At 41.3% G+C, this 15,009-nt stretch overlaps 1 pseudogene; it reads right to left on the bottom strand.

Annotated features, from left to right (window-relative positions):
- Positions 1 to 14,549: 14,549 nt before the first annotated feature.
- Positions 14,550 to 15,009, bottom strand: part of LOC103198280 — a 974-nt pseudogene continuing 514 nt past the window's right edge.

Here is a 15,009-nt window from a genome sequence, read left to right as displayed (position 1 = left end):
GAGATATGGCAGACCTCGTCCTCCTGGGGCTGGGCACGGGCCCCTGCGTCCAGGCTTTTGTTTCTTAGGCCTTGGTTTACCGGCTGTTCGGTTGGCAATAGGTTCAGCTCTGCAAGCCTCCTGCGGCCTTGGAGCAGGGTGAGGTGGATCAGCAAAGGTTGGGAGGAAATAAACCTAGTGTTTATTCTCACTAAATTGCTTAAAATTGTAGTGCCATGCTAGTCAAAAGGCAAATCGAAAACGCCAGTTTTGACGTTTGACTCCTATTTTTCTTCTCTTTGTACAGAAAATTATAAGCTCTTAATTTTTATTTGCTTCCCTTCAGTCTGCTTTTCAGAGCTAAAACAGCACGTAAATTCTAATTTCATAGGCCCTGCACTAAGGGCCCTCTGGGAAGCAACCACCTAGGGAAAACTTGCCCTGTTTCTACCATCTCAAATACACCCCCGAGGCTTTTAGCTAAATGCCCAAAACAGAAAGAAGAAAGGAAGCGGTGAATTACATTTCTCCTGCCTCCACACCCTTAATCAAATCCTAACTCTGCCTGTAAGCCAGGCTTTGGAAAATTACAAACCTTGCCAGAAAACCACATTACGGGTAAAATTAGCTAGCTATGGTTACTTAAAGACCAGCAGATGGAGTTTCTGAAAGATTAACTGCAGGTCCACTGCCCGAGAAGCCTCAAGAAGAGTTTGTTAGGATTGATATGCTCAGGATCACTCTCCCCAGCCCCAAAAATTAGGGAAGGAAAGGAAGGCTCCATTGCTTTAGCTGCAGTCTTTCCCAATTCTATTGTTTCCAAGTCTTGGGATCATGAGTCAGAACTCAGGGTACTCAATGAAATTTAATGTTAATATGATCATATAGCTTCATTTGACTTTTACTTAGGGGGGAAAAGTGCTGTCAAAAATAAAACACACACCTCAATAACAAAAAAAAAATTAAAAATGGGCAAAAGACATGAATAGACACTTCACTAAGGAGGATATTCAAGCGGCCAACAAACATATGAAGAAATGCTCATGATCATTAACTATTAGTGAGATGCAAATCAAAACAGCAATAAGATACCATCTTGCTCCAGCACTAGTAGCAAAGTTCAACAAGACAGAAAATAACAAATGCTGGCAAGGTTGTGGAGAGATTGGGACTCTCATACACTGCTGATGGGACTGTAAAATGGTACAACCATGGTGGAAAGCAGTATGGCGATTCCTTCAAAAGTTGGAATTAGAAATACCATTTGACCCAGCCATTCCATTACTAGGTATATACCCTAAAGATGTGAGAGCCATGACAAGAACAGATATATGCACACCCATGTTCATCGAAGCACTATTTACAATAGCCAAAACATGAAAACAACCTAGGTGTCCATCAACTGAGGAATGGATAGCCAAACTATCCATGGTACATACACACAATGGAATACTATGCAATGCTAAAGAATAATGTAGAATCTGCAAAACACTGCATAACATGGATGAACTTGGAGGACATTATGCTGAGTGAAATAAGTCAATCACAAAAGGACAAATATTGTATTAGTCCGTTATTTTAAAAGTTAAGGAAAGGTTATCTATAAAAGGAAATTTTCTTTGTTGGTTACCAGGGGTGGGAGGGGAGGGGAGGAAACACTGTTAGATAGAGATAAGTATTGATTTGGGTGAAGAGAAGGGCAATGTACCAAATTTGAGTGACCAATATGGCAGCACTGAGGATGAGAAAGACAGAGAGAGGTACATGGGAGGTACAGACACAAATATGAACCCTTTTGCACATACAGTACTGCATTGTCAGTGAAGGCAAACATGGGTATATGGTGGATAGTTGAGTGGACAGGCTAACGATTAGGTATGTCTATGAAATGGGGAGTGTATCCAAGAACATATATAGGGTTGGCAGACAATGGTCCTATAAGTTTATGTGAATGATCAGAATTCCCAGGTGTATAGTAGAGCTGACAAGGGGCAAGGCTGTGGTCACTGCTTGGTCACAGCCAGCGACCCAGAGGGACTGAGTAGTTGAAGCTGCGGGCGTGGGACCATAGTCGCAGGGGACATCAAGCTCAATTGGCATAACATACTATACAAAATATTGTTCCACCTCCTACTTTGGCGAGTAGCGACTGGGATCTAAAAAGCTAGCAAGCTGCCATCTAGATGCAACGATGGGTGTCTGCTTGTCCAGAGCAAGAAGAATGAAAAAAAACAAAATTCATGGAAACAATTAGTCCCAGTAACTGGTACACCATCTGATCTGCAGCCTATGTGATTATGAGACCAGAAGAACTAGATGGTGCCTGGCTACCACTGTCATCCACTTGGAAGGGGATCTATGTAGGAGATCCTTGATAGAGAGGGAGAACAATGTGGAACAAAACTCAAAATCATTTGGAGGAAAAAAAGGGGGGGGGAGACCAGATTTGCTGGTCTGATAGAGCCTGGTGGAACCACTGAGACTATGGCCTCTAGCTGCCCTTCAGGTCTGGAATTGAACCCACACCTGTGGTTTCCAGCCAAACAAAAGACAGGCATATGAGATGAACATTTACCTCAAGTAGATACACTCCTTGGAGAGAACAATCATGGGAGAAAGAAGGGCTGCTCATGCACAGGGAGACAGCTCAGGGGGCAGGAGTGTATGGAGGGATGGACATTGGGAAGAGGTAACTATGGGGAGGAAGTGGGAGGGGAGCTGTTGCATTGTGGTAAACTGTGGTCAATGACATGAGACACAGTGTATGAGAACTGCTGTATGGAAAGTGAATCTGCTCTGTAAATCTTCACCCAAATCACAATTTAAAATAAAATAAAATAAAACAAAACACAGTAGCTACAAAATTTGTGTGCTAAGCGTCCATCCTTTACATTCCAGGGCAGTCTTGATTTTGAGTATTATGGTCTTCATAAACCATTAAAATGCCCAGAGATTTCAGTATTTTGGCATTGTGGTAGTTAAGGTTGTGTGTCAATTTGGCTGGGCCTGGTTGAGTGGCTGGGTAGTTGATGGTAGTTATTCTCATGATGAGACTGGCAACCAGCTCCATGGTGGAATCTACCACAAGCAGCTGAGTAGCTGTTATAGGGACGTGATCTGCTTCTTGTATATATGAAGTAGCTTTGGGAATGGTCTCTAGCTTTTTGGCAGGCTTGAACCCCACGTGTAGCCAGGTCATTGTTCAGCAGCCTGCCATGCCCTGCCGATCTTGGGACTTCTGGATGTGAATTAGTGGCCTGTCATGTGGTTTGGTAACACTGAAACTGTGCCTTTGTGCTTGTCGACTTTGGGTTTGTCAGCCTCAGCAGCCAGCAGCTGTCTGAATGAAGAAAAGCCTCCAGCTTCAATGGGCTGGGAGCAGGAGGCAGAGCTGAAGCCCAAGGTTGAAAGGCTTTCACCCAGTTCCTAGAGCCTGGCACTTTGAACTCGGACTTAAAACCTCCAAACTGTAAAAAAATAAACTACTGTTCGTTCAAGCCATTCCTTCTGGGGTATATTACTGTCAAAGCAGCACTAGGTAACCAGAACAGGCATGAAAACCATATCTAAACTTCTCCTATGAGAAACTGGCCAAACTATTTTGAATTTTGTTTTGGAGAGGTGGTATTGTAAAAGGGGTGATCTTAAATTTTTACCACATCCCCCACTCCCAAGGGTCTTTTTATTTTTGAATGGATACAGAACAGTTGGCAAATTAGATTTAGTGTAGAAAGGCACCTTCTTTAATGCAAATGTCTTGTTAACAAATTAATGGTGGTCAGGACCCCTAGTCTGATCTTTATCCAGGCTACCTTTGATAAAAATGTTTTTCTGAGACCCCAAATGCATTTTCTCATTAAGGAAGCCATAAATCATGGCTAGATGTGAGAAAAATAGTATTATTAGCATTCTACTTCAGAGCCTTTGTGAACTAGCTTGGAATTTTAACTGTTTATCAAGAATGTCCCATCTGAGAGCTAAAGAAGAATCTGAGAAGTACTTTGTAGAACACACCTTGCCTTTATAGTAGGGACAACTGTTTGCCAATTTTTACCCTTTTCTATACCCTAAAGGAGCTCTACTGTTGCAGTGGGTAAGGCATTTGGTTACTGACCAGAAGGTCAGAGGTTCAAACCCACCAGCTGCTCCACGGGAGAAAGATAAGCCAATCTACGTCTATAAAGAGTTACAGCCTTGAGAACCTAATGGGGGTCACTGTGAGTTGGAATCGACTCAGTGGCAGTGGGTTTGGTGTTTTGGTTGTATCCTGAGGGGTCCCTGTGTGGCACAAGCAGTTTGTGTTTGACTACTAATCTGAAGTTTGGCAGTTTGAACTCACTCCCCCAAGTGCTTCAGAAGAAAGTCTTGATGATCTGTTTCTGTGAAGATTACAGCCAAGAAAACTCTATGGAGCAGCTCTGCTCTGTAACTCAGGGTCGTTGTGAGTCAGAGTCGGCTCAAAGGCAATGGATTATATCCTTGAAGACTAGGAAATTTAGTGCTACAATTGACCATAACCACAAATATCAGTTCCTTCAATGTGCCTACTTTTCTGGTTCAGAGAAAAATTCTTAAAGTTTTCACCTCAGGTCAGCAGAATTTTGCTTTTGGAAGACAGTGTTCCTTCTGTCGATGATTTATAACCCTTGATCTGTTCTGTGGATTCAGTGCCTGTCTGACCTCCTTGGGACATTTACCCCAGCAAATATTCCTCCTTTTGCAGAGACCCGAAACAGCACACAGGTTAAATATCTTTACACCAGCATGCAGTGTATCTTGGCTTATAACTACTACGTTCACTTCTACTATATCTTACACAAAACTAAACAAAACAAAACAGGCATCCCCCAAGGATCTATCTGGCACCCTCTTTTGTTTTTGCCCTGTTTCACTCTTCGGCAGTCTTTTTCTCTCTTCAGACACAGGATTGCTCACACCAATCTAAACGAGTGACTCCCTGAACCACCTCTCTAATTCTAACCTTTCTACTGGGACCCAAACCTCATTTCCCACTTCCTGCTCATCATTTCTTAGGTCAAATTCAACATCTCCACCCACCAAACTGCCTCCTGACTTTAATTTCCCTTTTAACATAGATCTGCTGTTTAAGTTTCCCAACCCGGATCACTTCTTACTTCCTCATCTTCAAGATCCCTCTTTCGCATAATCCTTCTCTTTTCTAATTGGTAGTGATTCCAATTCACTTCTCTCCCATCCATCTTCCTTATAACTACCCTTGATGGTGTCATTTCACTGCCCTGCCAGGAAACATAAATCACTCAAATTAGTGCATCTGAACTTGCATATGATGATAATGCTCTTGGCAAAGTATTCTGGGGCTAGATGAAACTAGAGTTGTGAGCATTCTATGTCTTGGACAAGTTAGATAAGAGTGGGGCTGCCTTCCAGGAAGAATGGAAAGGAAAGATACCAAGAAAAAGAATTAGGACCTGCTACTGAAGGAAGCTCTGGTAGCATAGTGGCTAAAGCACTTGACTGCTAACCAGAAGGCTGGCGGTTCAAACCCACCAGCCACTCCTCGGAAGGAAGGTTGGGCAATCCTACTTCCGTAGTGATACTGCCTCGGAAACCCAAGGAGGGGTCGCTATGAGTCGGGGCCAACTCGACGACACAGAACAACAACAACAACAACAACTGAAGGAAGATACTTAGCAGCCAGAGGGAAATGAAGTTAGATCTCCAGAGGGTTTTACAACTACCTGTCCCAGGCTGAATAATCAGATATGCTAAGCAAAAGGGACTATACCCATGACAACATATAAGTTTGGCAGATGATATTTCTACCTACATATTTGTATATAGAATAATGTATAAGAATATCCATATTAATAGAACTAATAGGGGGCAAAGTTATGATAAATTCTTAGTCACAGCCAAACACCCTGAGGAAGCGAGTTGTTGGGCTGGTGGGCTCAGGGCCATGGTCACAGTGGACATCAAGCTCAAGTGATAATAACAAACTACACAAAAACATTGTTCTACATCCTACTTTGGTGAGTAATGACTAGAGGCTTAAAAGTTTGTAGGCGGCCTTTAGATGCAACAATTGGTCTCTCTTTGTCCAGAGCAAAAAGAATGAAGAAAACCAAAGACGCATGGAAATAAGTATTCCAAAGGACTAGTGGACCATGTGAACCTCAGCCTACTTGACCCTGAGACCAGAAGAATGAGATGGTGCCCAGTTACCACTGTCAACCACTTGGAAAGGGATAAAAATTGGAGATCCTGGCTAGAGTGGGAGAAAAATGTGGAACAAAACTCAAAATAATAATAAAAAAGACCAGGTTTGCTGGTTTGATAGAGATTGGTGAAACCCTCAACACTATGGCCCCTCGTCACACATCAGGCTTGGAATTGAACTCACTCCCATGGCTTCCAGCCAAGCAATAGACAGGCGTATATGGTGAACATTTACACCAGGTAGGTACACTCCTTAGAACAATAAATTACAGGAGATCAGAAGGGCAGTATTTGCACAGGAAGATAGTTCAGAGGGCAGGAATGCATAGGAAAGAAGGACCCAGGGAAAAGGTAACCACAGGTGGGAAGTGGGAAGAGAGCTGTTACATTGTGGGGATTGCAATCAATGTCATGAAACAAAATGTATATGAACAGTTGTATGGAAAATGAATTTGCTCTTTAAACTTTCACCCAAATCACACACACACACACACACACACACAAACTACCTGTCCCTTACTTCCCAGGTTCCCTGCCTCCTCTCACCATATCTGGCCTAAGCTTTCCATTTAGGAGCAGGAAACAACTGGACCACTGTATCACTGATACATCTACATTTGCCTCCAAATATGAAGTGCAGTGAGAGTCTGTTGGGCACCCTCCCTGATGTTTTCTTCAAAGTTGGCAACTGTGACTATTCATATCAGGCAGCTCCTATCTGAAGTAAATAAACCAAATTGCATACCTTCAAGAATAGAACTGTGCTGCCTGCAGTAAAGTGCACCAGCCAACCTGAATTCTTTCCCTAGCCCTGCCTGACTGCATCCTTTTTCTCAGTGCTCCTGTTAAGCCTGTGTAATTAAATTTGTTTTGCAGTGTTGAAAACATCCCCTGACACCCATTAGAAACATCCATTAGTTCACTGTGCCGGTTGAAAGACTCAAACATGGACAGCAGACCCGGCTGAAGAAGGGTGGTTGCTCTGAGGGGCCCTCTGAGAGTCACACTCATTCCCTAGCCAGGTCTCCATGGATCCTTCATCCAATGGATGCCTCTTTCTTCCTTCAGAAACTCAACCTATTCTCATTACTTTATTTTAAAAGTTGCTGTTTTTCTGCTTTAGTTTTGGGAATGTCTGTCCCCTTCTTGATGAAAGAAATATCTAGGCACCAATCATCAATGCCTGCTAAGAATTTGATAGAGGAGGGGTGAGTAGAGAAGGAAGATACAATGTTTAGAGGATAGGGTGAAGGAAAAATTCAGAAATGGCTAACACTGTCGGAACAATATAAAGAACATATCTAATATCATTTACCTGTACATGTGAAAATTGTTGAAATGACAAATGTTTTGTTACCTATAAATTTACCACAATTAAAAAAAAAAAAAAGTTGACCCACTCAGAGGGGCATCTCTGTAGGAGATCCTGGATAGAGTGGGAGAACAATGTGGAACAAAACTCAGAACCATGGGAAAAAAAAAAAAAAAAAAAAGACCAAGTTTGCTGGTCTGATAGAGCCTGGTAGAACCTCTGAAACTATGACCCCTAGCTGCCCTTCAGATCTGGAATTGAACCCACTTCTGTGGCTCCCAGCCAAACAAAAGATAGGCATAGGAGCTGAACATTTACATTAGATAGATACACTCCTTGGAGAGATCAATCATGGGAGAATAGAAGGGCTGTGTATGCACAGGGATACAGCTCAGGGGGCAGTAGTGCATGGAGGGAAGGACACAGGGAAGAAGTAACTATGGGGATGAAGTGGGAGGGGAGCTGTTGCATTGTGGGAAATTATAGTCAATGTCATGAGACAAAGTATATATGAGCTGCTGTATGAATGCTCTGTAAACTTTCACCCAAATCACAATAAAATTAAAAAAAAAAAGATGGAGAATTTTATGATGGAAGGACAAAGATAACATCTGAATCTACTGATCAATCACAAAATTACTAAAAGTGGGACAAGGTATCATATACTTTTTAATGTGATGCATTAGGAAGTACCTTGTACTGCCTATGAGATTTTCTTACAAACCATTGAATCGGAAGTCAATCAATCTTGTACTCAACACAGGAGATAGAGGAAGGTGGAATACAATTAACCAAATCCATAATGTAAGAAATGCTGTAGTGGTGCTACTCAAATTTAGTATGGAAGTGAGTCACCTGGGGAACATGTTAAAATGCAAATCCTGAATTCAGTGGAGAGGACTGGGATTCTGAATTTCTAACAAAATCAGTGATACCAGTAGTGCTAGTCTGTGGAACACACTCTGTGGCACGCCCTCTGTATACCAAGGATCCATAGAACCAAATGACCCAAAAGGCTGGAGAAAAGGCTGGGGAACCCATCATAGACCAAAAGAGATTTAAAAAACATAACGACTAAATGTAATGTGTTGTTTGTTTGGATCCTAAATCCAACAAATCCAAGGTAAAGATATATTTCCAGCAACTGGGAAAAAAATTAACATTGACTGGATATTAGATGACATTAAGAAATTATTGTTAATTTTTAAAAATATTATTTTATTTATTTTGTTTTTGTTGAGAATACACAGAGCAAAACATACACCAATTCAACAGTTTTTGATTTAGTGACATTGAGTACATTCCTCAAGTTGTGCAGCCATTCTCATTCTCCATTTCCGAGTTGTTCCTCCCTCATTAACTTAGATTTACTGCCCTCTAAGGTTCCTTTCATAGGAGCTCTGGTAGCGTAGTGCCTAAGGCACTTGACTGCTAACCAGGAGGCTGGCAGTTCAAACCCACCAGCCACTCCTCGAAAGGAAGATTGGGCAATCTACTTCCATAGTGATATCACCTCGGAATCCCAAGGAGAGGTTGCTGTGAGTTGAGTCACATAACAACAACAAGGTTCCTATCTAATCTGATTCCATATAGATAGTTTTCAAAAAAGGATAATGTTCAAGGCAGAACTTTTTAACTAATTAAGCTAAATTATTGTTCAGTTTTAAGAAGACTTCAGGAAATATTTTTGGTTTAAAGTTGAGAGATTATCTCAGGGCAATAGTCTCAGGGGTTCATCCAACCTCCATGGCTCCAGGAAGTCTGAAGTCCATGAGAATTTTAAATTCTGTTCTGTGTTTTCCCCCTTTTGACTAGCATTAGCCATACATTTCATATTCTCCTCCTATTCCTGACTCTCCTTCTTCCTCTGTTGTTCCAGGTGAATAAAAAGCAATTGTCATGCCTTGGATGGATGCTTGCAAGATTTTAAGACCCCAGCCACTACATAGCAAACTAGGAGGTAGAATAGAGGCGAAGAATTATTAATTTTATTGGTTATGTTAATGACATTTTGGTTATATTTTTAATATGTATATGTCCATATATGTGTATATACACATCTATTTGTACATATATTTTTTATGGAAATAGTGTTTATGGGTAAAATGATATGAAGTCTGAGGTTGGCTTTAAAAATAACTCAGCAAGAAAAGGAAAAAGAGTATATGAAAAAGAAATGGCAAAGCAATGATAATCATTGAAGATGGGTAATGGGTACATGGGATGATTTTTGTGTATGTTTGAAAATTTCCATAATTTGTTGTTGTTGTTGTGTTTTTGTTAAGAGGGCAATGTTCCCTCTCCCTAGCTGGGAGGCTGGGAGACTTAGGCAAGGGGCTCAGCTTTTGTGATGTGAGACTCAACTTCCTAGTCTGTGAATTGGGGCTATAACCCTACTTTACAGGATTCTCTTGTGTTTTTGAGGATTAAATGTGTGCAAAACAGAGCGCTTGCCTCACCCCAGGGCCTATTAAGAGGTAATTGCTGCTCCTTTCCCAGTGTCTTGCTTGTTTCTAAAAGCAAGCGTGGGCACATTCCAGATATTAAAGGAAGCAAGCGGGGCAACGAAAATAACAAACGTGGAGAGACTATGACGTTTCCAGTGATCCTATAAATAAGTCCTTATCTCCAAATCAGAGGTCAGCCCCAGAGGAAGAATGCATGGCCTACTTCTGACTGTGGTCTTATGAAACAACAAACTTCTATTCCCTTTCTTCTTTTCTTTGTCCCACTAGTAAGGCCCAAACAGGACACTTTTGAGAGTGAAGTAATTGTACCACAACCACAGGAGAAAACTGGAACCAGGAACCAGGAAAACCAGTATACATGTTTACCCTACCAATAGAGTTTTTTCTTTGGACAAAGCCATCCTTTCCAAGATATTGAAATGATTGAGAACTCAGGTTCTGTAGACAGACTGTCAGAGCTCAGGTCTTAGCTCCATCATTGCCAACTATGTGACCTTGGACTAATCATTTAACCTCATCCATAAAAGGACTAAATGAGAAAATATAAAGCAATTAGCCCGGTGCCTAGTCTATGGTGTGTGCTCAGTAAATGTTGGTTATTTTATTGTAATCAAAGAATAGTAGGCTTGAATTACATTCAAGATCCTCCTAAACTCTCAGATACATTCTTTACATCTCAGAGGCACCCCAAAAGAGATTTCCCATGTTACCTTAGAGTATATCTTCTTGGGATTCTATTCATAAAGATCTTTAAAGAAGAAAAACAGGTTTAGGGAGCTGCGAGAGGTCCAAAGTCTTGCTTTCCTGCTGTGCCACGGCCATTTACTGTTGCAGGGAAACATGAAGAGTGTGATTTTAAAGCCAGGAGGCTGATTTTCAGTATCACTTATAAAATCAGATTCAATAGAGTTCGTGCTGCCTTCTTCATTTTTTCAGTGCAGATTATTTTTAAAATTTATGTTGTTATTGTTGTTGAGAACATACACCAATTCAAGTTTCTACACGTACAACTCCATGACATTGACAACATTCTTTCAGTTGTGCAATCTTCCTTTTCTGAGTTGCCCCTCCCCCATTAACATAAACTCATGCCACCTAAGGTTCCTATCCAATCTCTCAAGTTACTGTTGTCGGTTTGATTCCACATAGGTAGTTCTTCACAATAAGTGGAAGCAAGATTGAAGTTGTTAGGAATTTCATTTTACTTGGATCCACAATCAATGTCCACGGAAGCAAGAACTCAGACAGCACATTACACTTGGTAAATCTACTCCAAAAGACCTCTTGAAAGTGTTAAAGAGCAAAAATGTCAGTTTGAAAACTAAGGTGCACCTGACCCATGCCACGATGGTATTTTCAGTAGCCTCATATCCATGTGAAAGCTGAACAATGAATAAGAAAAAACAAAGAAGAGTTGATGCCTTTGAATTGTGGTATTGATTAATACTGAAAATATCATGGACTGCCAGAAGAACAAACAAATCTCACTTGAAAGATGGACTGCTGGAATGCTCCTTAGAAGCTAGAATGACCAGACTTCATCTCACCTACTTTGGTCATGTGGTCAGAAGGGACTAGTCCTCAGAAAAGGATATCATGCGTGGTAAAATAGAGTGTCAGTAAAAAAGGGGAAGACCCTCAATGAGATGGATTGACATAGTGTCTGTGACGATGGGCTCAAGCATAGCAAATATTGAGGATGGCAGGGTTTCATTCTGTTGTATATAGGATCACTGTAAGTCAGAACCAACTCAACAGCACCTAACAACAACCACAGGTAGTTATTCAAAGAGCATAATGCTCAAGATAGACTTTTTTTCTTTCTTTCTTTTACTAGTTAAGCTAAACTATTGTTTGGTTTTAAGAAGACTTCAGGGGGATATTGTTGATTTAAAGTGTAAAGATTATCTCAGGGCAAAAGTTTCGGGGATTCATCCAGCCTCCATGGCTCTAGAAAATCTAGAATCCATGAGAATTTAAAAATCTGTTCTGCATTTTCCCCCTTTTGATCGGTATTCTTCTATAGAATTTTTTTAATCAAAATGTTCAGTAGTGCAGCCAGGCACCACCCAGTTCTTCTGGTCTCATGGCAAAGAAAGCGGTTGTTCATGGAGGCGATTAGGCACATAGTTCATATCTTCCTCCTTTTCTTAACTCTCCTTCTTCCTCTGTTGCTCCAGGCAAATAAAGACCAATTGTCATAGCTTGGATAGCTACTTGCAAGCTTTCAAGACTCTAGGCACTACCCACTGAACTAGTAGGTAGAACAGAAGCACTAAACATTATAGGCCATTAACTGAGATGTCCCCTGAAACCATGATCCTAAACTTCCAAACCAAGGAGCCAAATCCCATGAGGTTTTTGATAAGCAACCTCAGCAGGTACTGTATTCTTTTCTTTCTTTGTCATTGTTGTAAACATATCTATCATAACAACAATAACAAAAAAAAAAAAAAAAAAACCACCTCACTGCCATCTGGTTGATTCCAACTCATAGTGACCCCTCCTTGGGTTCTTGAGGCAATATCTCTATGGAAGTAGATTGCCCAGTCTTCCTTCCAAAGAGTCACTGGTGGGTTTGAACCTCCAGCCTTCTGGTTAGCAGTCAAATGCCCTAGGCACTACACCACCAGAGCTCTCATATCTATCATACAACTTTTTTTTTTTTTTAATCAGGTCTGTCAGAGGTAGCTTTATTCTGGTTTTTAATTGTGATTTGGGTGAAAGTTTACAGAGCAAATTCATTTTCTATACAACAGTTCATACACATTTTGTTTCATGACATTGATTGAAATCCCCACAATGCAACAGCTCTCTTCCTACTTCCTCCCTGTAGTTATCTCTTCCCTGTGTCCTTCTTTCCTATGCATTCCTGCCCTCTGAGCTATCTCCCTATGCAAATGCTGCCCTCCTGATGCTCTATGGTTGATCATTCTATAGAATGTACCTATCTAATATAAATGTGTTCACCTTATATGCCTGTCTATTGTTTGGCTGGAATCCACAGGAGTGAATTCAATTCCAGGCCCAAAGGGTGACTAAGGGTCATAGTCTCAGAGATTTCACCAGTCTCTATCAGACCAATAAGCCTGGTCTTTTTATGATTTTGACTTTTGTTCCACATTTTTCTCCCACTCTATCCAGGATCTCCAATTTTGATCCCTTTCCAAGTGGTTGACAGTAGTAGCTGGGCACCATCTAGTTCTTCTGGTCTCAGGGTCAAGTAGACTGAAATTCACATGGTCCACTGGTCCCTTAGACTAATTGTTTCCATGTATCTTTGGTTTTCTTCATTCTTCTTTGCTCTGGGCAAGGAGAGACCAACTGTTGCATCTTAGATAGTTGCTTGCAAGCTTTTATGATCCCAATCACTACTCACCACATTAGGATGTAGAACAAAGTTTTTGTATAGTTGTTGTTGTTGTTGTTATGTGCTGTTGAGTCGGCCCCCACTCATAGCGACCCCTCCTTGGGTTTCCGAGGCAATATCACTACAGAAGTAGATTGCCCGACCTTCCCTTCGTGGAGTGGCTGGTGGGTTTGAACCACCAGCCTTCTGGTTAGCAGTCAAGTGCCTTAGACACTATGCTACCAGAGCTCTCTTTTGCATAGTATGTTATGCCAATTTAGCTTGATGTCCCCCATGACAATGGTCCTGAACCTGTGGACCCAGTGACTCATTCCCTCAGGGTCTTTGGCTGTGGCTAAGAAGTTATCATCACTTTGCTCCATTAGCTCTATTATATATATGGAGATTAAAATAGCACATACAAATAGATACGTAGAAATATCATTTGCCAAACTTATATATGGTCATGAGTATATTCCCTTTTGTCCAGACATACCTGATCATTTACCCTAACTATGTATCCAGTAATATATCAGACAGTGTTTCACTGTTATTCATAAGGTTTTCACTGGCCAACTCTTTGAGAAGTGGATGGCCCCTTCATTCTTTCAAGTCTGTCTTAGTCATGCAGCTCCGCTGAAACCTGTCCACCATGGGTGACCCTGCAGTATGTGAAATACCAGTGGCATAGCCTCCAACCTGTGATATGCAGATGACACAACCTTGCTGAAAGTGAAGAGAACTTGTAACACTTTCTGATGGAGATTCCAGACTGCAGTCTGCAGTATGGATTCAAAGTCACTGTTGTCAAGTCAATTCTGACTCCTAGTGACCTCTCCTTGGATTTCTGAGGTAATATCTCTACAAAGTAGATTGCCCAGTCTTCCTTCTGAGGAGTAGTTGGTTGGTTTGAACCACCAGCCTTCTGCTTAGCCAAAATACCTTAGGCACTATGCCACCCGACCTCAACATAAAAAGAAAATCCTCACAACTCAACCAATAAGCAGCATCACAATAAATGGAGATAAGATTGAAGTTGTCAAAGATTTCTTATTAATTAGGAGAGCTCGCTATGAGTTATATTTATATTTGACTTGATGGCAGTGAGGTTTTTTTTTTTTTTTTTTTTTTTTTTTTTTTTTTTTTTTTTTTGTATATGTATTTTGTTTATCCATTCAACTGTTGATGGACATTTAAGTTGTTTCCATCTTTTGGCTATTATTAGTAGTGCAGTACAGATTTATTTTCTTCTTTTTTTCTTAGCATCCACAGTATTTTTAATGACAAGGTAGGATCTGAGGTAGTTTTTGTAGCTGTGGCTGGCCTGTTGACCTCTGGCACACTCAAATTTCCAGTCCTTGGAGCAGAAATAGGATTTGGTGTGACTGCATGGGATTTCCGAGGCCTTGCCAAATGAAATGCCTGTACACCGTGAGGCCCTTGTACAGGAGGACAACGCTGCAGTGCTGCGACCCTTGTAGAAAGTCCAGGACCAGCTGGTTGAAGGTGAGGATCTTGCCCCCAGCCTTCAGTATGTGGTTCTGTCTCTGCTGCTCAAGCACAGCACACACACCTTCAGCTTGGGCATCTCCTGAACCCGTGTCATACTGGTAGCATAGTGGCTAAGACACTTGCCTGCTAACCAGATGGCTGGCGGTTCAAACCCACCAGCCACTCCTCAGAAGGAAGGTTGGGCAATC

This window comes from Orycteropus afer, unplaced genomic scaffold, assembly GCF_000298275.1.
Source record: "Orycteropus afer afer isolate SDZICR_OR568_19922 unplaced genomic scaffold, OryAfe1.0 scaffold00089, whole genome shotgun sequence".
NCBI classification, from domain to species: domain Eukaryota; kingdom Metazoa; phylum Chordata; class Mammalia; order Tubulidentata; family Orycteropodidae; genus Orycteropus; species Orycteropus afer.
The sequence above is the reverse complement of the archived record's forward strand: the minus strand, read 5'-3'. Positions and strand labels throughout refer to the sequence as shown.